General features: G+C 38.7%; 23 non-coding genes across 23 annotated transcripts; all 23 read right to left on the bottom strand.

The window, feature by feature from the left end:
• Positions 1–130: 130 nt before the first annotated feature.
• Positions 131–249, bottom strand: LOC141309915 (5S ribosomal RNA). Its single transcript, XR_012347468.1, has one exon. It is a non-coding gene; the product is annotated as a 5S ribosomal RNA (ribosomal RNA).
• A 5,845-nt stretch (positions 250–6,094) lies between these two features.
• On the bottom strand, positions 6,095–6,213 carry LOC141346147 (5S ribosomal RNA). Its single transcript, XR_012357155.1, has one exon. It is a non-coding gene; the product is annotated as a 5S ribosomal RNA (ribosomal RNA).
• An 84-nt stretch (positions 6,214–6,297) lies between these two features.
• On the bottom strand, positions 6,298–6,416 carry LOC141345855 (5S ribosomal RNA). Its single transcript, XR_012357097.1, has one exon. It is a non-coding gene; the product is annotated as a 5S ribosomal RNA (ribosomal RNA).
• An 802-nt stretch (positions 6,417–7,218) lies between these two features.
• LOC141309904 (5S ribosomal RNA) lies at positions 7,219–7,337 on the bottom strand. Its single transcript, XR_012347457.1, has one exon. It is a non-coding gene; the product is annotated as a 5S ribosomal RNA (ribosomal RNA).
• A 5,845-nt stretch (positions 7,338–13,182) lies between these two features.
• LOC141346134 (5S ribosomal RNA) lies at positions 13,183–13,301 on the bottom strand. Its single transcript, XR_012357151.1, has one exon. It is a non-coding gene; the product is annotated as a 5S ribosomal RNA (ribosomal RNA).
• Positions 13,302–13,385: 84 nt separating this feature from the next.
• Positions 13,386–13,504, bottom strand: LOC141345847 (5S ribosomal RNA). The gene has a single exon (XR_012357096.1). It is a non-coding gene; the product is annotated as a 5S ribosomal RNA (ribosomal RNA).
• An 802-nt stretch (positions 13,505–14,306) lies between these two features.
• LOC141309893 (5S ribosomal RNA) lies at positions 14,307–14,425 on the bottom strand. The gene has a single exon (XR_012347446.1). It is a non-coding gene; the product is annotated as a 5S ribosomal RNA (ribosomal RNA).
• An 84-nt stretch (positions 14,426–14,509) lies between these two features.
• On the bottom strand, positions 14,510–14,628 carry LOC141345226 (5S ribosomal RNA). The gene has a single exon (XR_012356982.1). It is a non-coding gene; the product is annotated as a 5S ribosomal RNA (ribosomal RNA).
• Positions 14,629–15,430: 802 nt separating this feature from the next.
• LOC141318358 (5S ribosomal RNA) lies at positions 15,431–15,549 on the bottom strand. The gene has a single exon (XR_012352678.1). It is a non-coding gene; the product is annotated as a 5S ribosomal RNA (ribosomal RNA).
• An 84-nt stretch (positions 15,550–15,633) lies between these two features.
• LOC141319358 (5S ribosomal RNA) lies at positions 15,634–15,752 on the bottom strand. Its single transcript, XR_012353618.1, has one exon. It is a non-coding gene; the product is annotated as a 5S ribosomal RNA (ribosomal RNA).
• Positions 15,753–15,836: 84 nt separating this feature from the next.
• LOC141345842 (5S ribosomal RNA) lies at positions 15,837–15,955 on the bottom strand. Its single transcript, XR_012357095.1, has one exon. It is a non-coding gene; the product is annotated as a 5S ribosomal RNA (ribosomal RNA).
• Positions 15,956–16,757: 802 nt separating this feature from the next.
• LOC141309882 (5S ribosomal RNA) lies at positions 16,758–16,876 on the bottom strand. Its single transcript, XR_012347435.1, has one exon. It is a non-coding gene; the product is annotated as a 5S ribosomal RNA (ribosomal RNA).
• Positions 16,877–16,960: 84 nt separating this feature from the next.
• LOC141345221 (5S ribosomal RNA) lies at positions 16,961–17,079 on the bottom strand. The gene has a single exon (XR_012356981.1). It is a non-coding gene; the product is annotated as a 5S ribosomal RNA (ribosomal RNA).
• An 84-nt stretch (positions 17,080–17,163) lies between these two features.
• Positions 17,164–17,282, bottom strand: LOC141318185 (5S ribosomal RNA). The gene has a single exon (XR_012352516.1). It is a non-coding gene; the product is annotated as a 5S ribosomal RNA (ribosomal RNA).
• Positions 17,283–18,083: 801 nt separating this feature from the next.
• Positions 18,084–18,202, bottom strand: LOC141292450 (5S ribosomal RNA). Its single transcript, XR_012340518.1, has one exon. It is a non-coding gene; the product is annotated as a 5S ribosomal RNA (ribosomal RNA).
• An 84-nt stretch (positions 18,203–18,286) lies between these two features.
• Positions 18,287–18,405, bottom strand: LOC141319425 (5S ribosomal RNA). The gene has a single exon (XR_012353682.1). It is a non-coding gene; the product is annotated as a 5S ribosomal RNA (ribosomal RNA).
• Positions 18,406–19,206: 801 nt separating this feature from the next.
• Positions 19,207–19,325, bottom strand: LOC141309871 (5S ribosomal RNA). The gene has a single exon (XR_012347424.1). It is a non-coding gene; the product is annotated as a 5S ribosomal RNA (ribosomal RNA).
• Positions 19,326–19,409: 84 nt separating this feature from the next.
• LOC141345246 (5S ribosomal RNA) lies at positions 19,410–19,528 on the bottom strand. Its single transcript, XR_012356986.1, has one exon. It is a non-coding gene; the product is annotated as a 5S ribosomal RNA (ribosomal RNA).
• Positions 19,529–19,612: 84 nt separating this feature from the next.
• LOC141345827 (5S ribosomal RNA) lies at positions 19,613–19,731 on the bottom strand. The gene has a single exon (XR_012357092.1). It is a non-coding gene; the product is annotated as a 5S ribosomal RNA (ribosomal RNA).
• An 802-nt stretch (positions 19,732–20,533) lies between these two features.
• LOC141309860 (5S ribosomal RNA) lies at positions 20,534–20,652 on the bottom strand. Its single transcript, XR_012347413.1, has one exon. It is a non-coding gene; the product is annotated as a 5S ribosomal RNA (ribosomal RNA).
• An 84-nt stretch (positions 20,653–20,736) lies between these two features.
• On the bottom strand, positions 20,737–20,855 carry LOC141319357 (5S ribosomal RNA). Its single transcript, XR_012353617.1, has one exon. It is a non-coding gene; the product is annotated as a 5S ribosomal RNA (ribosomal RNA).
• An 802-nt stretch (positions 20,856–21,657) lies between these two features.
• On the bottom strand, positions 21,658–21,776 carry LOC141309849 (5S ribosomal RNA). Its single transcript, XR_012347402.1, has one exon. It is a non-coding gene; the product is annotated as a 5S ribosomal RNA (ribosomal RNA).
• Positions 21,777–21,860: 84 nt separating this feature from the next.
• Positions 21,861–21,979, bottom strand: LOC141345212 (5S ribosomal RNA). The gene has a single exon (XR_012356978.1). It is a non-coding gene; the product is annotated as a 5S ribosomal RNA (ribosomal RNA).
• Positions 21,980–26,232: the final 4,253 nt, after the last annotated feature.

Here is a 26,232-nt window from a genome sequence, read left to right as displayed (position 1 = left end):
TAAAATGGCCTAAAAAACATGTAAAACACTTAAAACTCTATAATACATTTAAATGATTGTAATAAATAGAGCGGTAAAACACGTCTTTCTAAAAGCCAGCATATTATATAAATAGTGAAGAAAAGGCAAAAGCTTACAGCACCTGGTATTCCCAGGCGGTCTCCCATCCAAGTACTAAACAGGCCCGACGCTGCTTAGCTTCCGAGATCAGACGAGATCGGGCGCTCTCAGCGCGGTATGGCCATAAGCGAGGGCTGCTCCAAAAAGTGGGCTATTTAAAGATCAGCCTCCGTAAAAGCCAGCATATTATATAAATAGTGAAGAAAAGGCAAAAGCTTACAGCACCTGGTATTCCCAGGCGGTCTCCCATCCAAGTACTAACAAGGCCCGACGCTGCTTAGCTTCCGAGATCAGACGAGGTCGGGCGCTCTCTTTTTTTTTTTATCTTTTTTTTATTTTCAATTCACAAATTTTCAATTACAGTTTTCCATCACATTCACACTCACTCAACACAATTTGTTACATTCATATGAGTCATCTTTCAATTGACATCCATTATTTTGCACAAAAAAAGGAAAATACAGATACATAAATGAAATATACAAGAGATATGTCTACTACCCTTCTCAAATCAAATGATTGCTTCCTACCAATTAAAGCAGATTTTCCCACCCACATCTTGATATATGAACTTATTTGTGTCTATAAAAAATTCTTTTGCCTTTTTCTCTCCAAACTTACAAATCAACTCCACATCTCTTTGTGTTATTAACTTAAATATATCTTTAACTTTCATCGTCCTACCCTCAAAATGTGCATAGTTCCTTCTTAGAACCACTGCTAGTCTAGCATGACTTAAAAGAAAATTAATTAGACAGATATCCCTTTTTTCCTTTTCCCAACAATTCCAAACAAAAATATTTTCCCCCATTCCTCCTCTGACTTCACTTGCACACCCCAGTTTTCTATTAATATACTTTTAAGAAAATCAAAGAAACCAACCAAAGCTTCACATCTCAGAAAATAATGTAAAAAACTCTCATGGCCATTATCACACACATCACACATCACATTGACATCATTGTTTATTTTATTTAACACCACATTCGTGTAAATTCTATTATGTCTTATCAGAAAGTCATTGTTCTCACAATCAATACTGTTGTATTTTATATTTAGGTTTGACCAGATTTTTTTCACATCCAGATCCTCAAACACTTTCTTCCACACTTTTTCTGCCGCTGGTTCTTTTATAACATCACCGATTAATCTCCTGTATACATTCTTTACACTCATATTCTTAATTTTGTACTTTTCACCATTATCATGCACATACATCTCTGGCATACATTGCTCTTCTTTAGAGACACATTCACTTTTAATCACCTTAGTCCATTGCAAGGGTATACTTGTTTTAATTTTGTCATATATTGTATTCACTTTCTCTCTATTCTCCATTCCATCTAAATCACACACAGAATCATAAATGCAGTTATCTCTAAGAAATCCTGGAATAACTTCGTACATTATATCCTTTACTTGTTTTATGCCCCCTTCTATAAATTTATGTTCATACAATGTTTTATTTTTATACTTAATTTTTTCATTCAGAAATAGTGGCAGATTTTTAATCACATTTATATCTTCACACTCATACTCTAATTTGGGTAGGAAATGCCTCCATGCCTCTAAAACCTCCCGATATATTTCTGGTATTCCTCCCGTCATTGATTGCTTGAAGCCCATGTACCAACCATTATCTCCTATTCCTCCCACGTCATCAACATACTTTCTTAAGAACTCCTTCCATCCATAATCCCATCTCCCTCCCATATATTTTATTACCGTTTTTATTCTCATTGCGGCTCTTTTTGTTTCTAAGTCCATCAAGTTTAAACCCCCTTCCCATCTCTTACCCACCAATGTTTTCTGTGCAATTTTCACCCCTTTGCCGCCCCATATAAAATCACCTACAATTTTATTCAATTCATTCAACACCCACCCTGGCATTTCCATTACACTCATCACATACACACATACTGACAATAACAGGCTATTTACCACTATTACTTTCCCATTTAATTTCAATTTTCTCCCTTTCCATGCTGCACATACTGTTCTTATTTTGTTAATCACCCCGGTCCAAGTCACATCTCTTGCCTCTTTGCTTTGCACCCCTAAATATACCCCTAATACTTTCACATATCTTTCCTCCACTCTTAACCCTACCTCTACTCTCTCTACCTCCCCTATATACATTAGTTCTGATTTCTCCATATTTATTTTTGCCCCTGATGCCTTCCCATACCTCTTCACTATCTCTAAAACTCTTTTTACACTGTTTCCTTCTCTCACTGTGATTGTAGTATCATCTGCATATTGGTTTATAGTACACATCCCTCCATATGGCAACTCAATGCCCACTACTCTTTTATCTCTCTTAATTAAAGTAGCTAGAGGCTCTACTGAAATGGCATACAATAATGCAGACAGGGGACATCCCTGTCTTACTGATCTTCCTACATCGAACTTGTCTGTTAGCACTCCATTTATTTTTATGCAACTTTTTGCTTTTTCATATAGTCTTCTTATCCATCCTATCACTTTCACCCCAAATCCAAACTTCTCTAATACCCTAAATAAATATTTGTGTTCCACTCTATCAAAAGCTTTATTCCAATCAATCCCTAATACTATCCCTCCCTTCTCATCTCGTTTAATATGCTCCATAACATCCCTAACGGTCCCTATCGTGTCCGCTATATCCCTGCCTGGTATACTGTAACTCTGTGTTGGTTGAACTATACTTCCTATCACTCTTTTCACTCTATTCGCTAAAACTTTAGTCAGTATTTTATAATCCACATTTAATAGACTGATTGGTCTATAGTTCTCCATATCTAATCTATTTCCCTTCTTATACACTAAAGCTATCACTCCCTCCACCATTCTATCTTGCACTACTCCTGTTCTTTCTATCCCCTTAAAAACTTCAACTAGAATTGGTGCTACCCCTTCCTTATATGTTTTATACCATTCAATACCGATCCCATCACTCCCCGGACTTTTTCCATTTTTCAACCCCCCTATTGCCTCTTTCACCTCCTCTTCCTCTATCTCCTTATCACACCATTCCCTATCTTCCTCACTTAGAATATTCCCTACACTTTCTAATACTTCCTCTATGATTTTCTCATCTGCTCCTCCCCTCTTGTATAAATCTTCATAGAATTCTTGCACTCTCTCCAAAATCTCTACGTAGTCTTTTGTTGTTTTGCCTTCCTTTGTATTTATTTCGTTTATATATGTTTTACTTTGTCTCCTTTTCTCTAGCCCTAAGAAATACCCTGTACATTTCTCACCTTCTAATGCATATTTTGCCCTACTTCTTAGAATTGCTCCTCTACATTTCTCCCTCTCAAATTTCTCCAGTGCTATCTTAGCCTCTATATATTTTTCCATACTATATCCTTCTTCATCTTCAGCCTTGTTTAATTCTTCCCTCAATCTTTCTTTCAGCAACTCTTCTTCCTTCTTCATCTTTTCCCATCTTTTCTTACTATATTTTATACTGATGAACTTAATCTGGTCTTTCATTTTCTCCCATCTTTCCCCTATTCTGTCATCTAATCCTCCCTCTCTTTTATACTCATCTATCTTCTCATTTTCTCTATTTATTAGATCCTTCATCTGTATCTCATATTCTTCCTCTCCAATGTATCCTGCATTCAATATCCACATCCCTCCTCCTACCTCCTCACTCCCTATCTTAATTCTGAACCTAACACCATCATGATCACTTAAACTATTTCCTTGATGCCTTGTCCCATCTATGTATCTAATGATTTCCTCCTTAACTAACACTAAATCTATTCTACTCTGTTTTAATATACCTTCTTTTAATTGCCTCCTAGTAAATTCTCTTTTTTCTGGATTTTCATACCTCCACACATCTATTAACCCCTTCTCTCTCATTATCTCCATCAACATTCCCCTAGATTTCTCCCATCTAAATTTTACGCCCTTGCCCACATCTAATCTGCTACATTTTATATTAAAATCCCCCACTACAATACATTTCCCCACAACTAATTCTTTTAATTCTTCCAATATTTCCCTCCTATCTACTTCTATATTCGGAACGTATATATTTATTAATCTAAAATCTATATCTCTATATGTAAATTCAACTACCAAGATCCTTCCCCTCTGATCTTTATATACCTCCCTTATACCTTTGACACTATCTTTTTTAAAAAGTACTGCCACACCTCTTGCATTTTTTGCTCCATTATTATAATAAATATCCCCTCTCCACTCCTCTCTCATCTCTCTCACTTTATCCTCTTCCCAATTTGTCTCCTGTATACAAATTATATCACTCCTATATGTAAATAATAACTCTTTCATCTTGCTTTTATTCCTTAACCCATTTATATTTATTGAAGTTACAGTGGCCATGAGAGTAGCTAAAGAAAACTAAATAAAATTGAAAAACAAAACCACATATAATTAAATAAGGCATCAAATACCTGCCCGTGGTTCCTTGATCTGTTCACTCTGTTCTCCGTCCGTCTCAGACTTCCTCTTTGCACTGAGTCTTTTAATCTTTGCTTTCAGTCCATCTTTTTGTCCCCCATTCCTATTTTCTTCACCTTTACTTTCTTTCAGTTCCTGTTCCATCTCTTTCTTTTCATCCTCTTTACCTTTTCCTTTCACTTTACTTTCACCTTTGTCTTCCTCGCTCTGTTCCGACTGTTCCATCTCCTCCTCCTCGCCATCCTTTTCACCCTTGCTCCCAATTCTGTCTCGCCGCTCCATTTTGCTTCTTTTTTCACCAGCCTCAGCTCCATCTTTACCTCCCCCACTCACAACACCAGCCACTTCCACCTCTTGTTCCTCTGTCAGATCACTGTACCTCCTTTCATCATCTTCTTGTCCAACTACTCGCTCTCTCTCTAATCGCATCCATTCTTCACAATCTCTTGCATAATGTCCTCCTCCACCACATTTGAAGCACTTTAATTCAGGGCACTCTCTGAATATGTGCTCTGGCTTGATACAAAGTCTGCAAACACGTACTTGTCTATCATGGATGACGCGAAAATATTCGGTGCCTCTCAGAGTCTCAAACTTTGTGGAGTATGGAAGTGAACATACCTGTTCCGTAAAACGAACCTTTAAGAACCAGGTTCCATCAGCTATATCCGTTCCAGGCCATAACCGACGTTTTATTGGTGAGAGTGGTCGTACTCCCCACTCTTGTAGTTTGAAGAGTATCTTCTCATCCTCTAAGTATACTGGCAAGTTTATAAAAGACACCACCATGTCATTATTCATAACTTCCCTTGCATGCACCATCACTCCTTGTACTCTCACGCCATCCATTAGTTTATGCTTTGCCTCTTCATCCTTCATTGTGAGTTCATACATCCTTTCACCTCTCACTCTGCAGCCGATCACCTCTCCACACTCCTTCTTTACTCCCCTCAGCAAATCCATCATGGAAATCTTTTCTGTTCCCTCCACTTCCACCTCCAATGTCAGGTCTTTGCTATATTTTCCTTTTGTTCCTCCTTGCACTCCTTGGTTGTTTTCTTCTCTTTCTCTCTGCAGATCTCCTGTGACTTTAATTGTTTTCTGCTGCTTTTGAATCACTACTTGGTTGTCTTTTCCACTTCTTTGATCGTCCTCTTCATTCTTCCCATTGCTACCTTTTATCATTGTTGTTTGCACTGTTTCTTTGTCTGTAGCCATGATGTGCATCTGCAGCATGCTTCAACCAGGAAGAGTCCAAAAAGTCCCCCACACAGCCTAAGCTGTTGGGGGAAGTGATCAGGGTTAACTCTGACTTTCCAACAACGAATTCCCAAAGTCCAAAATCAAAAAGAAAATTAAGTATTTCAGAAAAGAGATTGTCAAACAAATGGATTCAGAGAGTATCTCTGCACTGCAAACCTAGCACTACCTGCTGGCTCTCTAGCGCCCTCAGCGCGGTATGGCCATAAGCGAGGGCTGCTCCAAAAAGTGGGCTATTTAAAGATCAGCCTCCGTAAAAGCCAGCATATTATATAAATAGTGAAGAAAAGGCAAAAGCTTACAGCACCTGGTATTCCCAGGCGGTCTCCAATAAAAGTACTAACCAGGCCCGACGCTGCTTAGCTTCCGAGATCAGACGAGGTCGGGCGCTCTCAGCGCGGTATGGCCATAATCGAGGGCTGCTCCAAAATGTGGGCTATTTAAAGATCAGCCTCCGTAAAAGCCAGCATATTATATAAATAGTGAAGAAAAGGCAAAAGCTTACAGCACCTGGTATTCCCAGGCGGTCTCCAATCCAAGTACTAACCAGGCCCGACGCTGCTTAGCTTCCGAGATCAGACGAGGTCGGGCACTCTCAGCGCGGTATGGCCATAATCGAGGGCTGCTCCAAAAAGTGGGCTATTTAAAGATTAGCCTCCGTAAAAGCCAGCATATTATATAAATAGTGAAGAAAAGCCAAAAGCTTACAGCACCTGATATTCCCAGGCGGTCTCCCATAAAAGTGTAACAATCGGCCTTATCAGCCGAGTTACAAGACTAAAATGGTGTCAGATTTAACTGTGAGAAATGACTAGTGGTTAAAAGAATGAGACATAAAAGAAAATTGGTTTAAATAGATTTGGTGTATTTACAAGGTTCACATAAAAGACTTTAAAACAACACGATAAAACTAGGGTCAACTCTGTTAAAAGAATACAGTTCATTTGTCCATACCCTAAAAACAGGTAAACTCTGTTAAAAGAATACAGTTCATTTGTCCATACCCTAAAAACAGTCCAAGAATCCCAGTGTGTTGATAAGTCCAATGTGAGTGTCCACCAGTGTATATACAATCCACAGAAAGTGTAATCCAAATTTTGCAGGTGGTGAATGGAAAGTTGAGCTCTAAAATTAGCAACTCCTCAATCCAACAGTTTGGTGACTGTCCTTTGTTTGTCATGCTGCTCTCTTATACAGTTGTACTTCCTGCTTCCTGTCATGTGTCTAGTCACATGAAAGGCCAACCATCCATTTATTAAAGACACATACACTTAAAATGTTAAGAGTAATAAAATGGCCTAAAAAACATGTAAAACACTTAAAACTCTATAATACATTTAAATGATTGTAATAAATAGAGCGGTAAAACACGTCTTTCTAAAAGCCAGCATATTATATAAATAGTGAAGAAAAGGCAAAAGCTTACAGCACCTGGTATTCCCAGGCGGTCTCCCATCCAAGTACTAAACAGGCCCGACGCTGCTTAGCTTCCGAGATCAGACGAGATCGGGCGCTCTCAGCGCGGTATGGCCATAAGCGAGGGCTGCTCCAAAAAGTGGGCTATTTAAAGATCAGCCTCCGTAAAAGCCAGCATATTATATAAATAGTGAAGAAAAGGCAAAAGCTTACAGCACCTGGTATTCCCAGGCGGTCTCCCATCCAAGTACTAACAAGGCCCGACGCTGCTTAGCTTCCGAGATCAGACGAGGTCGGGCGCTCTCTTTTTTTTTTATCTTTTTTTTATTTTCAATTCACAAATTTTCAATTACAGTTTTCCATCACATTCACACTCACTCAACACAATTTGTTACATTCATATGAGTCATCTTTCAATTGACATCCATTATTTTGCACAAAAAAAGGAAAATACAGATACATAAATGAAATATACAAGAGATATGTCTACTACCCTTCTCAAATCAAATGATTGCTTCCTACCAATTAAAGCAGATTTTCCCACCCACATCTTGATATATGAACTTATTTGTGTCTATAAAAAATTCTTTTGCCTTTTTCTCTCCAAACTTACAAATCAACTCCACATCTCTTTGTGTTATTAACTTAAATATATCTTTAACTTTCATCGTCCTACCCTCAAAATGTGCATAGTTCCTTCTTAGAACCACTGCTAGTCTAGCATGACTTAAAAGAAAATTAATTAAACAGATATCCCTTTTTTTCCTTTTCCCAACAATTCCAAACAAAAATATTTTCCCCCATTCCTCCTCTGACTTCACTTGCACACCCCAGTTTTCTATTAATATACTTTTAAGAAAATCAAAGAAACCAACCAAAGCTTCACATCTCAGAAAATAATGTAAAAAACTCTCATGGCCATTATCACACACATCACACATCACATTGACATCATTGTTTATTTTATTTAACACCACATTCGTGTAAATTCTATTATGTCTTATCAGAAAGTCATTGTTCTCACAATCAATACTGTTGTATTTTATATTTAGGTTTGACCAGATTTTTTTCACATCCAGATCCTCAAACACTTTCTTCCACACTTTTTCTGCCGCTGGTTCTTTTATAACATCACCGATTAATCTCCTGTATACATTCTTTACACTCATATTCTTAATTTTGTACTTTTCACCATTATCATGCACATACATCTCTGGCATACATTGCTCTTCTTTAGAGACACATTCACTTTTAATCACCTTAGTCCATTGCAAGGGTATACTTGTTTTAATTTTGTCATATATTGTATTCACTTTCTCTCTATTCTCCATTCCATCTAAATCACACACAGAATCATAAATGCAGTTATCTCTAAGAAATCCTGGAATAACTTCGTACATTATATCCTTTACTTGTTTTATGCCCCCTTCTATAAATTTATGTTCATACAATGTTTTATTTTTATACTTAATTTTTTCATTCAGAAATAGTGGCAGATTTTTAATCACATTTATATCTTCACACTCATACTCTAATTTGGGTAGGAAATGCCTCCATGCCTCTAAAACCTCCCGATATATTTCTGGTATTCCTCCCGTCATTGATTGCTTGAAGCCCATGTACCAACCATTATCTCCTATTCCTCCCACGTCATCAACATACTTTCTTAAGAACTCCTTCCATCCATAATCCCATCTCCCTCCCATATATTTTATTACCGTTTTTATTCTCATTGCGGCTCTTTTTGTTTCTAAGTCCATCAAGTTTAAACCCCCTTCCCATCTCTTACCCACCAATGTTTTCTGTGCAATTTTCACCCCTTTGCCGCCCCATATAAAATCACCTACAATTTTATTCAATTCATTCAACACCCACCCTGGCATTTCCATTACACTCATCACATACACACATACTGACAATAACAGGCTATTTACCACTATTACTTTCCCATTTAATTTCAATTTTCTCCCTTTCCATGCTGCACATACTGTTCTTATTTTGTTAATCACCCCGGTCCAAGTCACATCTCTTGCCTCTTTGCTTTGCACCCCTAAATATACCCCTAATACTTTCACATATCTTTCCTCCACTCTTAACCCTACCTCTACTCTCTCTACCTCCCCTATATACATTAGTTCTGATTTCTCCATATTTATTTTTGCCCCTGATGCCTTCCCATACCTCTTCACTATCTCTAAAACTCTTTTTACACTGTTTCCTTCTCTCACTGTGATTGTAGTATCATCTGCATATTGGTTTATAGTACACATCCCTCCATATGGCAACTCAATGCCCACTACTCTTTTATCTCTCTTAATTAAAGTAGCTAGAGGCTCTACTGAAATGGCATACAATAATGCAGACAGGGGACATCCCTGTCTTACTGATCTTCCTACATCGAACTTGTCTGTTAGCACTCCATTTATTTTTATGCAACTTTTTGCTTTTTCATATAGTCTTCTTATCCATCCTATCACTTTCACCCCAAATCCAAACTTCTCTAATACCCTAAATAAATATTTGTGTTCCACTCTATCAAAAGCTTTATTCCAATCAATCCCTAATACTATCCCTCCCTTCTCATCTCGTTTAATATGCTCCATAACATCCCTAACGGTCCCTATCGTGTCCGCTATATCCCTGCCTGGTATACTGTAACTCTGTGTTGGTTGAACTATACTTCCTATCACTCTTTTCACTCTATTCGCTAAAACTTTAGTCAGTATTTTATAATCCACATTTAATAGACTGATTGGTCTATAGTTCTCCATATCTAATCTATTTCCCTTCTTATACACTAAAGCTATCACTCCCTCCACCATTCTATCTTGCACTACTCCTGTTCTTTCTATCCCCTTAAAAACTTCAACTAGAATTGGTGCTACCCCTTCCTTATATGTTTTATACCATTCAATACCGATCCCATCACTCCCCGGACTTTTTCCATTTTTCAACCCCCCTATTGCCTCTTTCACCTCCTCTTCCTCTATCTCCTTATCACACCATTCCCTATCTTCCTCACTTAGAATATTCCCTACACTTTCTAATACTTCCTCTATGATTTTCTCATCTGCTCCTCCCCTCTTGTATAAATCTTCATAGAATTCTTGCACTCTCTCCAAAATCTCTACGTAGTCTTTTGTTGTTTTGCCTTCCTTTGTATTTATTTCGTTTATATATGTTTTACTTTGTCTCCTTTTCTCTAGCCCTAAGAAATACCCTGTACATTTCTCACCTTCTAATGCATATTTTGCCCTACTTCTTAGAATTGCTCCTCTACATTTCTCCCTCTCAAATTTCTCCAGTGCTATCTTAGCCTCTATATATTTTTCCATACTATATCCTTCTTCATCTTCAGCCTTGTTTAATTCTTCCCTCAATCTTTCTTTCAGCAACTCTTCTTCCTTCTTCATCTTTTCCCATCTTTTCTTACTATATTTTATACTGATGAACTTAATCTGGTCTTTCATTTTCTCCCATCTTTCCCCTATTCTGTCATCTAATCCTCCCTCTCTTTTATACTCATCTATCTTCTCATTTTCTCTATTTATTAGATCCTTCATCTGTATCTCATATTCTTCCTCTCCAATGTATCCTGCATTCAATATCCACATCCCTCCTCCTACCTCCTCACTCCCTATCTTAATTCTGAACCTAACACCATCATGATCACTTAAACTATTTCCTTGATGCCTTGTCCCATCTATGTATCTAATGATTTCCTCCTTAACTAACACTAAATCTATTCTACTCTGTTTTAATATACCTTCTTTTAATTGCCTCCTAGTAAATTCTCTTTTTTCTGGATTTTCATACCTCCACACATCTATTAACCCCTTCTCTCTCATTATCTCCATCAACATTCCCCTAGATTTCTCCCATCTAAATTTTACGCCCTTGCCCACATCTAATCTGCTACATTTTATATTAAAATCCCCCACTACAATACATTTCCCCACAACTAATTCTTTTAATTCTTCCAATATTTCCCTCCTATCTACTTCTATATTCGGAACGTATATATTTATTAATCTAAAATCTATATCTCTATATGTAAATTCAACTACCAAGATCCTTCCCCTCTGATCTTTATATACCTCCCTTATACCTTTGACACTATCTTTTTTAAAAAGTACTGCCACACCTCTTGCATTTTTTGCTCCATTATTATAATAAATATCCCCTCTCCACTCCTCTCTCATCTCTCTCACTTTATCCTCTTCCCAATTTGTCTCCTGTATACAAATTATATCACTCCTATATGTAAATAATAACTCTTTCATCTTGCTTTTATTCCTTAACCCATTTATATTTATTGAAGTTACAGTGGCCATGAGAGTAGCTAAAGAAAACTAAATAAAATTGAAAAACAAAACCACATATAATTAAATAAGGCATCAAATACCTGCCCGTGGTTCCTTGATCTGTTCACTCTGTTCTCCGTCCGTCTCAGACTTCCTCTTTGCACTGAGTCTTTTAATCTTTGCTTTCAGTCCATCTTTTTGTCCCCCATTCCTATTTTCTTCACCTTTACTTTCTTTCAGTTCCTGTTCCATCTCTTTCTTTTCATCCTCTTTACCTTTTCCTTTCACTTTACTTTCACCTTTGTCTTCCTCGCTCTGTTCCGACTGTTCCATCTCCTCCTCCTCGCCATCCTTTTCACCCTTGCTCCCAATTCTGTCTCGCCGCTCCATTTTGCTTCTTTTTTCACCAGCCTCAGCTCCATCTTTACCTCCCCCACTCACAACACCAGCCACTTCCACCTCTTGTTCCTCTGTCAGATCACTGTACCTCCTTTCATCATCTTCTTGTCCAACTACTCGCTCTCTCTCTAATCGCATCCATTCTTCACAATCTCTTGCATAATGTCCTCCTCCACCACATTTGAAGCACTTTAATTCAGGGCACTCTCTGAATATGTGCTCTGGCTTGATACAAAGTCTGCAAACACGTACTTGTCTATCATGGATGACGCGAAAATATTCGGTGCCTCTCAGAGTCTCAAACTTTGTGGAGTATGGAAGTGAACATACCTGTTCCGTAAAACGAACCTTTAAGAACCAGGTTCCATCAGCTATATCCGTTCCAGGCCATAACCGACGTTTTATTGGTGAGAGTGGTCGTACTCCCCACTCTTGTAGTTTGAAGAGTATCTTCTCATCCTCTAAGTATACTGGCAAGTTTATAAAAGACACCACCATGTCATTATTCATAACTTCCCTTGCATGCACCATCACTCCTTGTACTCTCACGCCATCCATTAGTTTATGCTTTGCCTCTTCATCCTTCATTGTGAGTTCATACATCCTTTCACCTCTCACTCTGCAGCCGATCACCTCTCCACACTCCTTCTTTACTCCCCTCAGCAAATCCATCATGGAAATCTTTTCTGTTCCCTCCACTTCCACCTCCAATGTCAGGTCTTTGCTATATTTTCCTTTTGTTCCTCCTTGCACTCCTTGGTTGTTTTCTTCTCTTTCTCTCTGCAGATCTCCTGTGACTTTAATTGTTTTCTGCTGCTTTTGAATCACTACTTGGTTGTCTTTTCCACTTCTTTGATCGTCCTCTTCATTCTTCCCATTGCTACCTTTTATCATTGTTGTTTGCACTGTTTCTTTGTCTGTAGCCATGATGTGCATCTGCAGCATGCTTCAACCAGGAAGAGTCCAAAAAGTCCCCCACACAGCCTAAGCTGTTGGGGGAAGTGATCAGGGTTAACTCTGACTTTCCAACAACGAATTCCCAAAGTCCAAAATCAAAAAGAAAATTAAGTATTTCAGAAAAGAGATTGTCAAACAAATGGATTCAGAGAGTATCTCTGCACTGCAAACCTAGCACTACCTGCTGGCTCTCTAGCGCCCTCAGCGCGGTATGGCCATAAGCGAGGGCTGCTCCAAAAAGTGGGCTATTTAAAGATCAGCCTCCGTAAAAGCCAGCATATTATATAAATAGTGAAGAAAAGGCAAAAGCTTACAGCACCTGGTATTCCCAGGCGGTCTCCAATAAAAGTACTAACCAGGCCCGACGCTGCTTAGCTTCCGAGATCAGACGAGGTCGGGCGCTCTCAGCGCGGTATGGCCATAATCGAGGGCTGCTCCAAAATGTGGGCTATTTAAAGATCAGCCTCCGTAAAAGCCAGCATATTATATAAATAGTGAAGAAAAGGCAAAAGCTTACAGCACCTGGTATTCCCAGGCGGTCTCCAATCCAAGTACTAACCAGGCCCGACGCTGCTTAGCTTCCGAGATCAGACGAGGTCGGGCACTCTCAGCGCGGTATGGCCATAATCGAGGGCTGCTCCAAAAAGTGGGCTATTTAAAGATTAGCCTCCGTAAAAGCCAGCATATTATATAAATAGTGAAGAAAAGCCAAAAGCTTACAGCACCTGATATTCCCAGGCGGTCTCCCATAAAAGTGTAACAATCGGCCTTATCAGCCGAGTTACAAGACTAAAATGGTGTCAGATTTAACTGTGAGAAATGACTAGTGGTTAAAAGAATGAGACATAAAAGAAAATTGGTTTAAATAGATTTGGTGTATTTACAAGGTTCACATAAAAGACTTTAAAACAACACGATAAAACTAGGGTCAACTCTGTTAAAAGAATACAGTTCATTTGTCCATACCCTAAAAACAGGTAAACTCTGTTAAAAGAATACAGTTCATTTGTCCATACCCTAAAAACAGTCCAAGAATCCCAGTGTGTTGATAAGTCCAATGTGAGTGTCCACCAGTGTATATACAATCCACAGAAAGTGTAATCCAAATTTTGCAGGTGGTGAATGGAAAGTTGAGCTCTAAAATTAGCAACTCCTCAATCCAACAGTTTGGTGACTGTCCTTTGTTTGTCATGCTGCTCTCTTATACAGTTGTACTTCCTGCTTCCTGTCATGTGTCTAGTCACATGAAAGGCCAACCATCCATTTATTAAAGACACATACACTTAAAATGTTAAGAGTAATAAAATGGCCTAAAAAACATGTAAAACACTTAAAACTCTATAATACATTTAAATGATTGTAATAAATAGAGCGGTAAAACACGTCTTTCTAAAAGCCAGCATATTATATAAATAGTGAAGAAAAGGCAAAAGCTTACAGCACCTGGTATTCCCAGGCGGTCTCCCATCCAAGTACTAAACAGGCCCGACGCTGCTTAGCTTCCGAGATCAGACGAGATCGGGCGCTCTCAGCGCGGTATGGCCATAAGCGAGGGCTGCTCCAAAAAGTGGGCTATTTAAAGATCAGCCTCCGTAAAAGCCAGCATATTATATAAATAGTGAAGAAAAGGCAAAAGCTTACAGCACCTGGTATTCCCAGGCGGTCTCCCATCCAAGTACTAACAAGGCCCGACGCTGCTTAGCTTCCGAGATCAGACGAGGTCAGGCGCTCTCAGCGCGGTATGGCCATAATCGAGGGCTGCTCCAAAAAGTGGGCTATTTAAAGATTAGCCTGCGTAAAAGCCAGCATATTATATAAATAGTGAAGAAAAGCCAAAAGCTTACAGCACCTGATATTCCCAGGCGGTCTCCCATAAAAGTGTAACAATCGGCCTTATCAGCCGAGTTACAAGACTAAAATGGTGTCAGATTTAACTGTGAGAGATGACTAGTGGTTAAAAGAATGAGACATAAAAGAAAATTGGTTTAAATAGATTTGGTGTATTTACAAGGTTCACATAAAAGACTTTAAAACAACACGATAAAACTAGGGTCAACTCTGTTAAAAGAATACAGTTCATTTGTCCATACCCTAAAAACAGGTAAACTCTGTTAAAAGAATACAGTTCATTTGTCCATACCCTAAAAACAGTCCAAGAATCCCAGTGTGTTGATAAGTCCAATGTGAGTGTCCACCAGTGTATATACAATCCACAGAAAGTGTAATCCAAATTTTGCAGGTGGTGAATGGAAAGTTGAGCTCTAAAATTAGCAACTCCTCAATCCAACAGTTTGGTGACTGTCCTTTGTTTGTCATGCTGCTCTCTTATACAGTTGTACTTCCTGCTTCCTGTCATGTGTCTAGTCACATGAAAGGCCAACCATCCATTTATTAAAGACACATACACTTAAAATGTTAAGAGTAATAAAATGGCCTAAAAAACATGTAAAACACTTAAAACTCTATAATACATTTAAATGATTGTAATAAATAGAGCGGTAAAACACGTCTTTCTAAAAGCCAGCATATTATATAAATAGTGAAGAAAAGGCAAAAGCTTACAGCACCTGGTATTCCCAGGCGGTCTCCCATCCAAGTACTAAACAGGCCCGACGATGCTTAGCTTCCGAGATCAGACGAGATCGGGCGCTCTCAGCGCGGTATGGCCATAAGCGAGGGCTGCTCCAAAAAGTGGGCTATTTAAAGATCAGCCTCCGTAAAAGCCAGCATATTATATAAATAGTGAAGAAAAGGCAAAAGCTTACAGCACCTGGTATTCCCAGGCGGTCTCCCATCCAAGTACTAACAAGGCCCGACGCTGCTTAGCTTCCGAGATCAGACGAGGTCGGGCGCTCTCAGCGCGGTATGGCCATAATCGAGGGCTGCTCCAAAATGTGGGCTATTTAAAGATCAGCCTCCGTAAAAGCCAGCATATTATATAAATAGTGAAGAAAAGGCAAAAGCTTACAGCACCTGGTATTCCCAGGCGGTCTCCAATCCAAGTACTAACCAGGCCCGACGCTGCTTAGCTTCCGAGATCAGACGAGGTCGGGCACTCTCAGCGCGGTATGGCCATAATCGAGGGCTGCTCCAAAAAGTGGGCTATTTAAAGATTAGCCTCCGTAAAAGCCAGCATATTATATAAATAGTGAAGAAAAGCCAAAAGCTTACAGCACCTGATATTCCCAGGCGGTCTCCCATAAAAGTGTAACAATCGGCCTTATCAGCCGAGTTACAAGACTAAAATGGTGTCAGATTTAACTGTGAGAAATGACTAGTGGTTAAAAGAATGAGACATAAAAGAAAATTGGTTTAAATAGATTTGGTGTATTTACAAGGTTCACATAAAAGACTTTAAAACAACACGATAAAACTAGGGTCAACTCTGTTAAAAGAATACAGTTCATTTGTCCATACCCTAAAAACAGGTAAACTCTGTTAAAAGAATACAGTTCATTTGTCCATACCCTAAAAACAGTCCAAGAATCCCAGTGTGTTGATAAGTCCAATGTGAGTGTCCACCAGTGTATATACAATCCACAGAAAGTGTAATCCAAATTTTGCAGGTGGTGAATGGAAAGTTGAGCTCTAAAATTAGCAACTCCTCAATCCAACAGTTTGGTGACTGTCCTTTGTTTGTCATGCTGCTCTCTTATACAGTTGTACTTCCTGCTTCCTGTCATGTGTCTAGTCACATGAAAGGCCAACCATCCATTTATTAAAGACACATACACTTAAAATGTTAAGAGTAATAAAATGGCCTAAAAAACATGTAAAACACTTAAAACTCTATAATACATTTAAATGATTGTAATAAATAGAGCGGTAAAACACGTCTTTCTAAAAGCCAGCATATTATATAAATAGTGAAGAAAAGGCAAAAGCTTACAGCACCTGGTATTCCCAGGCGGTCTCCCATCCAAGTACTAAACAGGCCCGACGCTGCTTAGCTTCCGAGATCAGACGAGATCGGGCGCTCTCAGCGCGGTATGGCCATAAGCGAGGGCTGCTCTAAAAAGTGGGCTATTTAAAGATCAGCCTCCGTAAAAGCCAGCATATTATATAAATAGTGAAGAAAAGGCAAAAGCTTACAGCACCTGGTATTCCCAGGCGGTCTCCCATCCAAGTACTAACAAGGCCCGACGCTGCTTAGCTTCCGAGATCAGACGAGGTCAGGCGCTCTCAGCGCGGTATGGCCATAATCGAGGGCTGCTCCAAAATGTGGGCTATTTAAAGATCAGCCTCCGTAAAAGCCAGCATATTATATAAATAGTGAAGAAAAGGCAAAAGCTTACAGCACCTGGTATTCCCAGGCGGTCTCCAATCCAAGTACTAACCAGGCCCGACGCTGCTTAGCTTCCGAGATCAGACGAGATCGGGCGCTCTCAGCGCGGTATGGCCATAAGCGAGGGCTGCTCCAAAAAGTGGGCTATTTAAAGATTAGCCTCCGTAAAAGCCAGCATATTATATAAATAGTGAAGAAAAGCCAAAAGCTTACAGCACCTGATATTCCCAGGCGGTCTCCCATAAAAGTGTAACAATCGGCCTTATCAGCCGAGTTACAAGACTAAAATGGTGTCAGATTTAACTGTGAGAGATGACTAGTGGTTAAAAGAATGAGACATAAAAGAAAATTGGTTTAAATAGATTTGGTGTATTTACAAGGTTCACATAAAAGACTTTAAAACAACACGATAAAACTAGGTCAACTCTGTTAAAAGAATACAGTTCATTTGTCCATACCCTAAAAACAGGTAAACTCTGTTAAAAGAATACAGTTCATTTGTCCATACCCTAAAAACAGTCCAAGAATCCCAGTGTGTTGATAAGTCCAATGTGAGTGTCCACCAGTGTATATACAATCCACAGAAAGTGTAATCCAAAGTTTGCAGGTGGTGAATGGAAAGTTGAGCTCTAAAATTAGCAACTCCTCAATCCAACAGTTTGGTGACTGTCCTTTGTTTGTCATGCTGCTCTCTTATACAGTTGTACTTCCGGCTTCCTGTCATGTGTCTAGTCACATGACAGGCCAACCATCCATTTATTAAAGACACATACACTTAAAATGTTAAGAGTAATAAAATGGCCTAAAAAACATGTAAAACACTTAAAACTCTATAATACATTTAAATGATTGTAATAAATAGAGCGGTAAAACACGTCTTTCTAAAAGCCAGCATATTATATAAATAGTGAAGAAAAGGCAAAAGCTTACAGCACCTGGTATTCCCAGGCGGTCTCCCATCCAAGTACTAACCAGGCCCGACGCTGCTTAGCTTCCGAGATCAGACGAGATCGGGCGCTCTCAGCGCGGTATGGCCATAAGCGAGGGCTGCTCCAAAAAGTGGGCTATTTAAAGATCAGCCTCCGTAAAAGCCAGCATATTATATAAATAGTGAAGAAAAGGCAAAAGCTTACAGCACCTGGTATTCCCAGGCGGTCTCCAATCCAAGTACTAACCAGGCCCGACGCTGCTTAGCTTCCGAGATCAGACGAGGTCGGGCGCTCTCAGCGCGGTATGGCCATAATCGAGGGCTGCTCCAAAAAGTGGGCTATTTAAAGATTAGCCTCCGTAAAAGCCAGCATATTATATAAATAGTGAAGAAAAGGCAAAAGCTTACAGCACCTGGTATTCCCAGGCGGTCTCCCATAAAAGTGTAACAATCGGCCTTATCAGCCGAGTTACAAGACTAAAATGTTGTCAGATTTAACTGTGAGAGATGACTAGTGGTTAAAAGAATGAGACATAAAAGAAAATTGGTTTAAATAGATTTGGTGTATTTACAAGGTTCACATAAAAGACTTTAAAACAACACGATAAAACTAGGTCAACTCTGTTAAAAGAATACAGTTCATTTGTCCATACCCTAAAAACAGGTAAACTCTGTTAAAAGAATACAGTTCATTTGTCCATACCCTAAAAACAGTCCAAGAATCCCAGTGTGTTGATAAGTCCAATGTGAGTGTCCACCAGTGTATATACAATCCACAGAAAGTGTAATCCAAAGTTTGCAGGTGGTGAATGGAAAGTTGAGCTGTAAAATTAGCAACTCCTCAATCCAACAGTTTGGTGACTGTCCTTTGTTTGTCATGCTGCTCTCTTATACAGTTGTACTTCCTGCTTCCTGTCATGTGTCTAGTCACATGAAAGGCCAACCATCCATTTATTAAAGACACATACACTTAAAATGTTAAGAGTAATAAAATGGCCTAAAAAACATGTAAAACACTTAAAACTCTATAATACATTTAAATGATTGTAATAAATAGAGCGGTAAAACACGTCTTTCTAAAAGCCAGCATATTATATAAATAGTGAAGAAAAGGCAAAAGCTTACAGCACCTGGTATTCCCAGGCGGTCTCCCATCCAAGTACTAAACAGGCCCGACGCTGCTTAGCTTCCGAGATCAGACGAGATCGGGCGCTCTCAGCGCGGTATGGCCATAAGCGAGGGCTGCTCCAAAAAGTGGGCTATTTAAAGATCAGCCTCCGTAAAAGCCAGCATATTATATAAATAGTGAAGAAAAGGCAAAAGCTTACAGCACCTGGTATTCCCAGGCGGTCTCCCATCCAAGTACTAACAAGGCCCGACGCTGCTTAGCTTCCGAGATCAGACGAGGTCGGGCGCTCTCAGCGCAGTATGGCCATAATCGAGGGCTGCTCCAAAATGTGGGCTATTTAAAGATCAGCCTCCGTAAAAGCCAGCATATTATATAAATAGTGAAGAAAAGGCAAAAGCTTACAGCACCTGGTATTCCCAGGCGGTCTCCAATCCAAGTACTAACCAGGCCCGACGCTGCTTAGCTTCCGAGATCAGACGAGGTCGGGCACTCTCAGCGCGGTATGGCCATAATCGAGGGCTGCTCCAAAAAGTGGGCTATTTAAAGATTAGCCTCCGTAAAAGCCAGCATATTATATAAATAGTGAAGAAAAGCCAAAAGCTTACAGCACCTGATATTCCCAGGCGGTCTCCCATAAAAGTGTAACAATCGGCCTTATCAGCCGAGTTACAAGACTAAAATGGTGTCAGATTTAACTGTGAGAGATGACTAGTGGTTAAAAGAATGAGACATAAAAGAAAATTGGTTTAAATAGATTTGGTGTATTTACAAGGTTCACATAAAAGACTTTAAAACAACACGATAAAACTAGGGTCAACTCTGTTAAAAGAATACAGTTCATTTGTCCATACCCTAAAAACAGGTAAACTCTGTTAAAAGAATACAGTTCATTTGTCCATACCCTAAAAACAGTCCAAGAATCCCAGTGTGTTGATAAGTCCAATGTGAGTGTCCACCAGTGTATATACAATCCACAGAAAGTGTAATCCAAATTTTGCAGGTGGTGAATGGAAAGTTGAGCTCTAAAATTAGCAACTCCTCAATCCAACAGTTTGGTGACTGTCCTTTGTTTGTCATGCTGCTCTCTTATACAGTTGTACTTCCTGCTTCCTGTCATGTGTCTAGTCACATGAAAGGCCAACCATCCATTTATTAAAGACACATACACTTAAAATGTTAAGAGTAATAAAATGGCCTAAAAAACATGTAAAACACTTAAAACTCTATAATACATTTAAATGATTGTAATAAATAGAGCGGTAAAACACGTCTTTCTAAAAGCCAGCATATTATATAAATAGTGAAGAAAAGGCAAAAGCTTACAGCACCTGGTATTCCCAGGCGGTCTCCCATCCAAGTACTAAACAGGCCCGACGCTGCTTAGCTTCCGAGATCAGACGAGATCGGGCGCTCTCAGCGCGGTATGGCCATAAGCGAGGGCTGCTCCAAAAAGTGGGCTATTTAAAGATCAGCCTCCGTAAAAGCCAGCATATTATATAAATAGTGAAGAAAAGGCAAAAGCTTACAGCACCTGGTATTCCCAGGCGGTCTCCCATCCAAGTACTAACAAGGCCCGACGCTGCTTAGCTTCCGAGATCAGACGAGGTCGGGCGCTCTCAGCGCGGTATGGCCATAATCGAGGGCTGCTCCAAAATGTGGGCTATTTAAAGATTAGCCTCCGTAAAAGCCAGCATATTATATAAATAGTGAAGAAAAGCCAAAAGCTTACAGCACCTGATATTCCCAGGCGGTCTCCCATAAAAGTGTAACAATCGGCCTTATCAGCCGAGTTACAAGACTAAAATGGTGTCAGATTTAACTGTGAGAAATGACTAGTGGTTAAAAGAATGAGACATAAAAGAAAATTGGTTTAAATAGATTTGGTGTATTTACAAGGTTCACATAAAAGACTTTAAAACAACACGATAAAACTAGGGTCAACTCTGTTAAAAGAATACAGTTCATTTGTCCATACCCTAAAAACAGGTAAACTCTGTTAAAAGAATACAGTTCATTTGTCCATACCCTAAAAACAGTCCAAGAATCCCAGTGTGTTGATAAGTCCAATGTGAGTGTCCACCAGTGTATATACAATCCACAGAAAGTGTAATCCAAATTTTGCAGGTGGTGAATGGAAAGTTGAGCTCTAAAATTAGCAACTCCTCAATCCAACAGTTTGGTGACTGTCCTTTGTTTGTCATGCTGCTCTCTTATACAGTTGTACTTCCTGCTTCCTGTCATGTGTCTAGTCACATGAAAGGCCAACCATCCATTTATTAAAGACACATACACTTAAAATGTTAAGAGTAATAAAATGGCCTAAAAAACATGTAAAACACTTAAAACTCTATAATACATTTAAATGATTGTAATAAATAGAGCGGTAAAACACGTCTTTCTAAAAGCCAGCATATTATATAAATAGTGAAGAAAAGGCAAAAGCTTACAGCACCTGGTATTCCCAGGCGGTCTCCCATCCAAGTACTAAACAGGCCCGACGCTGCTTAGCTTCCGAGATCAGACGAGATCGGGCGCTCTCAGCGCGGTATGGCCATAAGCGAGGGCTGCTCCAAAAAGTGGGCTATTTAAAGATCAGCCTCCGTAAAAGCCAGCATATTATATAAATAGTGAAGAAAAGGCAAAAGCTTACAGCACCTGGTATTCCCAGGCGGTCTCCCATCCAAGTACTAACAAGGCCCGACGCTGCTTAGCTTCCGAGATCAGACGAGGTCAGGCGCTCTCAGCGCGGTATGGCCATAATCGAGGGCTGCTCCAAAAAGTGGGCTATTTAAAGATTAGCCTCCGTAAAAGCCAGCATATTATATAAATAGTGAAGAAAAGCCAAAAGCTTACAGCACCTGATATTCCCAGGCGGTCTCCCATAAAAGTGTAACAATCGGCCTTATCAGCCGAGTTACAAGACTAAAATGGTGTCAGATTTAACTGTGAGAGATGACTAGTGGTTAAAAGAATGAGACATAAAAGAAAATTGGTTTAAATAGATTTGGTGTATTTACAAGGTTCACATAAAAGACTTTAAAACAACACGATAAAACTAGGGTCAACTCTGTTAAAAGAATACAGTTCATTTGTCCATACCCTAAAAACAGGTAAACTCTGTTAAAACAATACAGTTCATTTGTCCATACCCTAAAAACAGTCCAAGAATCCCAGTGTGTTGATAAGTCCAATGTGAGTGTCCACCAGTGTATATACAATCCACAGAAAGTGTAATCCAAAGTTTGCAGGTGGTGAATGGAAAGTTGAGCTCTAAAATTAGCAACTCCTCAATCCAACAGTTTGGTGACTGTCCTTTGCTTGTCATGCTGCTCTCTTATACAGTTGTACTTCCTGCTTCCTGTCATGTGTCTAGTCACATGACAGGCCAACCATCCATTTATTAAAGACACATACACTTAAAATGTTAAGAGTAATAAAATGGCCTAAAAAACATGTAAAACACTTAAAACTCTATAATACATTTAAATGATTGTAATAAATAGAGCGGTAAAACACGTCTTTCTAAAAGCCAGCATATTATATAAATAGTGAAGAAAAGGCAAAAGCTTACAGCACCTTGTATTCCCAGGCGGTCTCCCATCCAAGTACTAACCAGGCCCGACGCTGCTTAGCTTCCGAGATCAGACGAGATCGGGCGCTCTTTTTTTTTTTTTTTTTTTTTTATTATCAAAAAGTACAAAATAATATTTACATAACTCATTTTTCATTCATTACACCTTTCAATCTTATTACATTTGAAGACAATTTAGCATATACAGCATGAGCTTTGAATTTAACCCTCCTTTATATCACTCAAACGAAACCAAAAACCCAAAACAAAAATACCTAACTTAAATATAACCATTTCTTTTCAAAATGTTAAACTAAACCTTTCTTTTGTACATATAAATCCACTTTCTTCTACAAATGCTTTTTCAAATTCTTCTTTGCTTAGGTATTTCCACATTATATACACATTCTTTCTAACAATACTCTTGAACATTTTAGTCACATCTACTTTCTTTCTCTCATAGTATGCCATATTCCTCCTCACCCATATTGCATACCTTGCATTACTTAGAATCAAATTCCAAAAGTTCACCTTCCTATCCTTATAATTTGTACATTCACCAAACAAAAACAGTTTTTTCCACTCATCTTCTGCAACCCCTTTTCCCATTCCATCTTTTATCAGTTTTTTCATTTTTCCATGAAACTCCTCAAGTTCCTTGCACTCAAAGAAAATGTGCATCAAAGTTTCTGGCTCTGTCTCACATATATCACATTCTCTACTCACATTTTTATTCATTTGATGAATTACCACCTTTGTATAGATTCTATTGTGTCGTAGCTTGAAGTCCAAGTTCTCACAGTCTAGTCCGTTGTATTTTATATTTAAGTTTCTCCATATTGTTTTTACTTTCAAATCAGGAAACAATCTTGGCCATACCGCTTCTGATGCAGGCACTTTGATCTCCTTTCTGACCATCATTTTGTATACAGTTTTCACATTTATCTCCCACAAAAACTTTTTTCTCCCATTTTCCACAATGTACATTTCAGGCATTCCCCAATCTCCCACTTTAACAGTTTCCCTTTCAATCCTTTCTACCCACCTTTCAGGCAGGCTTTTTTTAATGTTTTCACATTCACCATCCACTTTTGCTTTCTCAATTTCATCATCCCACCCCACCACACAATCATATATTGCTCTATTCGGTAAAAAACCTTTTACATATTCGTAAGCCATATCCTTTACTTTCCTTACCCCCGCTCTCATGAACAGTCTGTTGTAAAGCATTTTCCCTCCCCTCCTTATTCTTGGGTTCAGGAAAATTGGCTGATTGTGTATTTGGTTTATGTTTTCACATTCATAGTTTACATTTATCACAAATTCAGCCCATGCAGTAAACACTTCTTGGTAAAACAAAGGCAACTTTTCAATCATTGGCTTTTTTAAAACCATAAACACTCCTTCTTCACCACACCCTCCTCCTTCATTTAAATATTTTCTCATATACCCCTTCCATCCACATTCTACTTTGCCACATAAATACTTTTTTATTGTCTTAACTCTTATTGCTTTCCTTTTCACATCTAAATCCATCAATTTCAAACCCCCCTCACTGTAATCTGCTATTAATGTTTTTGCTGATATTTTTACTCCTTTCCCACCCCACACAAAAATATTCACAGCCTCTTTTATTCCATTTAACACCCAGTCTGGTAAATCAATTGCTCCCATCACATAATTACATTTAGTTAACAATAAAGAATTAACCACTACCACTTTTCCTCTTAGTCTTAATTCCCTTAGTCTCCAAAACTGTAACACTTGCTTGATTTTGTTTAGCACTCCTGACCATGTTGCATCTCTTGCCTCTTTTGCATTCTCTCCTACGTTTACCCCTAAAATTTTTATAAAATCTTTCGTTATTTTAAATGGAACATCTGACCCTTCCACCCTTATTCCTCCTATACTCATTATTTCAGATTTTTCCACATTTATTTTAGCACCTGACGCTTTCCCATATTTTTCCATCTGTTTTCTAATTTTATTTATACTCTCTATATCCCTAACTGTAAAAGTTGTATCATCTGCATATTGATGTATTACACTCAATCCTCCATTTGGTATTTGAATACCTTTTATTTCCTTGTCATTTTTGATGAGTGTCGCCAGTGGCTCAGCTGTTATTGAATACAATATTGCAGACAACGGACAGCCTTGCCTTACTGACCTCTCTAACTGAAAGGGGTCAGTTAACACCCCATTAACCTTAACACAACTTTTAGCATTTACATATATTAATTTTATCCACTTTTGCATTCTCTCTCCAAACCCAAATCTCCCCATTGTCTGTTCTATAAAGCTATGTTCCACCCTATCAAAAGCCTTATTTAAGTCTATAGATAAAACCAATCCCCCTTTCCCATCTTTCCCCATCCCTTCTACTACGTCCCTTGTTGTGCAAATTGTATCTGTAATGTCTCTTCCCTTTATGCTATAAGCTTGGCTTGGTGATACTATTGACCCTACCACCTCTTTTATCCTATTTGCCAGCACTTTTGTCAGTATTTTATAATCCGTGTTTAACAGACTCAACGGTCTATAATTTTCTAGCTTAAGTGGACTTCCTTTATTTTTATATAGTATTGTGATTACTCCTAGCCCCATAGACTCTGGCATTTCACCTCTCTCTTCCATACTTCTATAAACCTTCCACAATATTGGTGCTACAGTCTCTTCAAAAGTCTTGTAAAACTCATGCGTTAAGCCGTCTGAGCCCGGGCTTTTATTCTTCTTTGTCTGTTTTATTGCTTCTTTTATTTCTTCGATACCTATGTCACTTTCACATATATTTTTCTCACTTTCACTTAACCTCACACTCACAGAGTTCAAAACTTCCTCCACACACTCCTGTTTAACCCCTTCTTTCTTAAATAGCTTCTTATAAAATATTTCTACTTCTCTTATTATCTCCACATAATCAGTAATCTTATCTCCTTTTTCATTTTCCAACTCTGTTATATACTTTTTCATCTGCTTTTTCTTTTCTAAGTTTAGAAAGAACTTTGTGCTTCTTTCTCCCTCTAACGCATACTGCGCTCTACTCCTTATTATTGCACCCTTACTTTTTTCTTTTTCATACTCCTCTATTTCTGCATTTATCTGCATAAAGCGTTCTTTATCTTGCTCGGGATTAATTTCTATTTTTTCTGCTTCCCTCTTCAATTCATTTTGCATTACCTCAACTTTGCTCCTTCTCTTAAAATTCCTTTGTTTGGCATATCTAATACTTCTTTTTTTAATTATCCCTTTCATTTTTTCCCACCACTCACATACATTTTCATCAAATAAGATATTTTCCATTTCATAATCTATACATTTTCTGATATTTTCTTTATATGCCTCTTCTTTTAGCAAGTCTGCATTCAAACACCACATTCCTCCCCCCCTCTCCTCCTCGTTCACACCCATCTTTACCATCATCATAGCATGGTCACTTACTCC

This window comes from Garra rufa, chromosome 1, assembly GCF_049309525.1.
Source record: "Garra rufa chromosome 1, GarRuf1.0, whole genome shotgun sequence".
NCBI classification, from domain to species: Eukaryota; Metazoa; Chordata; class Actinopteri; order Cypriniformes; family Cyprinidae; genus Garra; species Garra rufa.
Note: the sequence above shows the minus strand (reverse complement) of the source record. Positions and strands in the feature narration are given on the sequence as shown.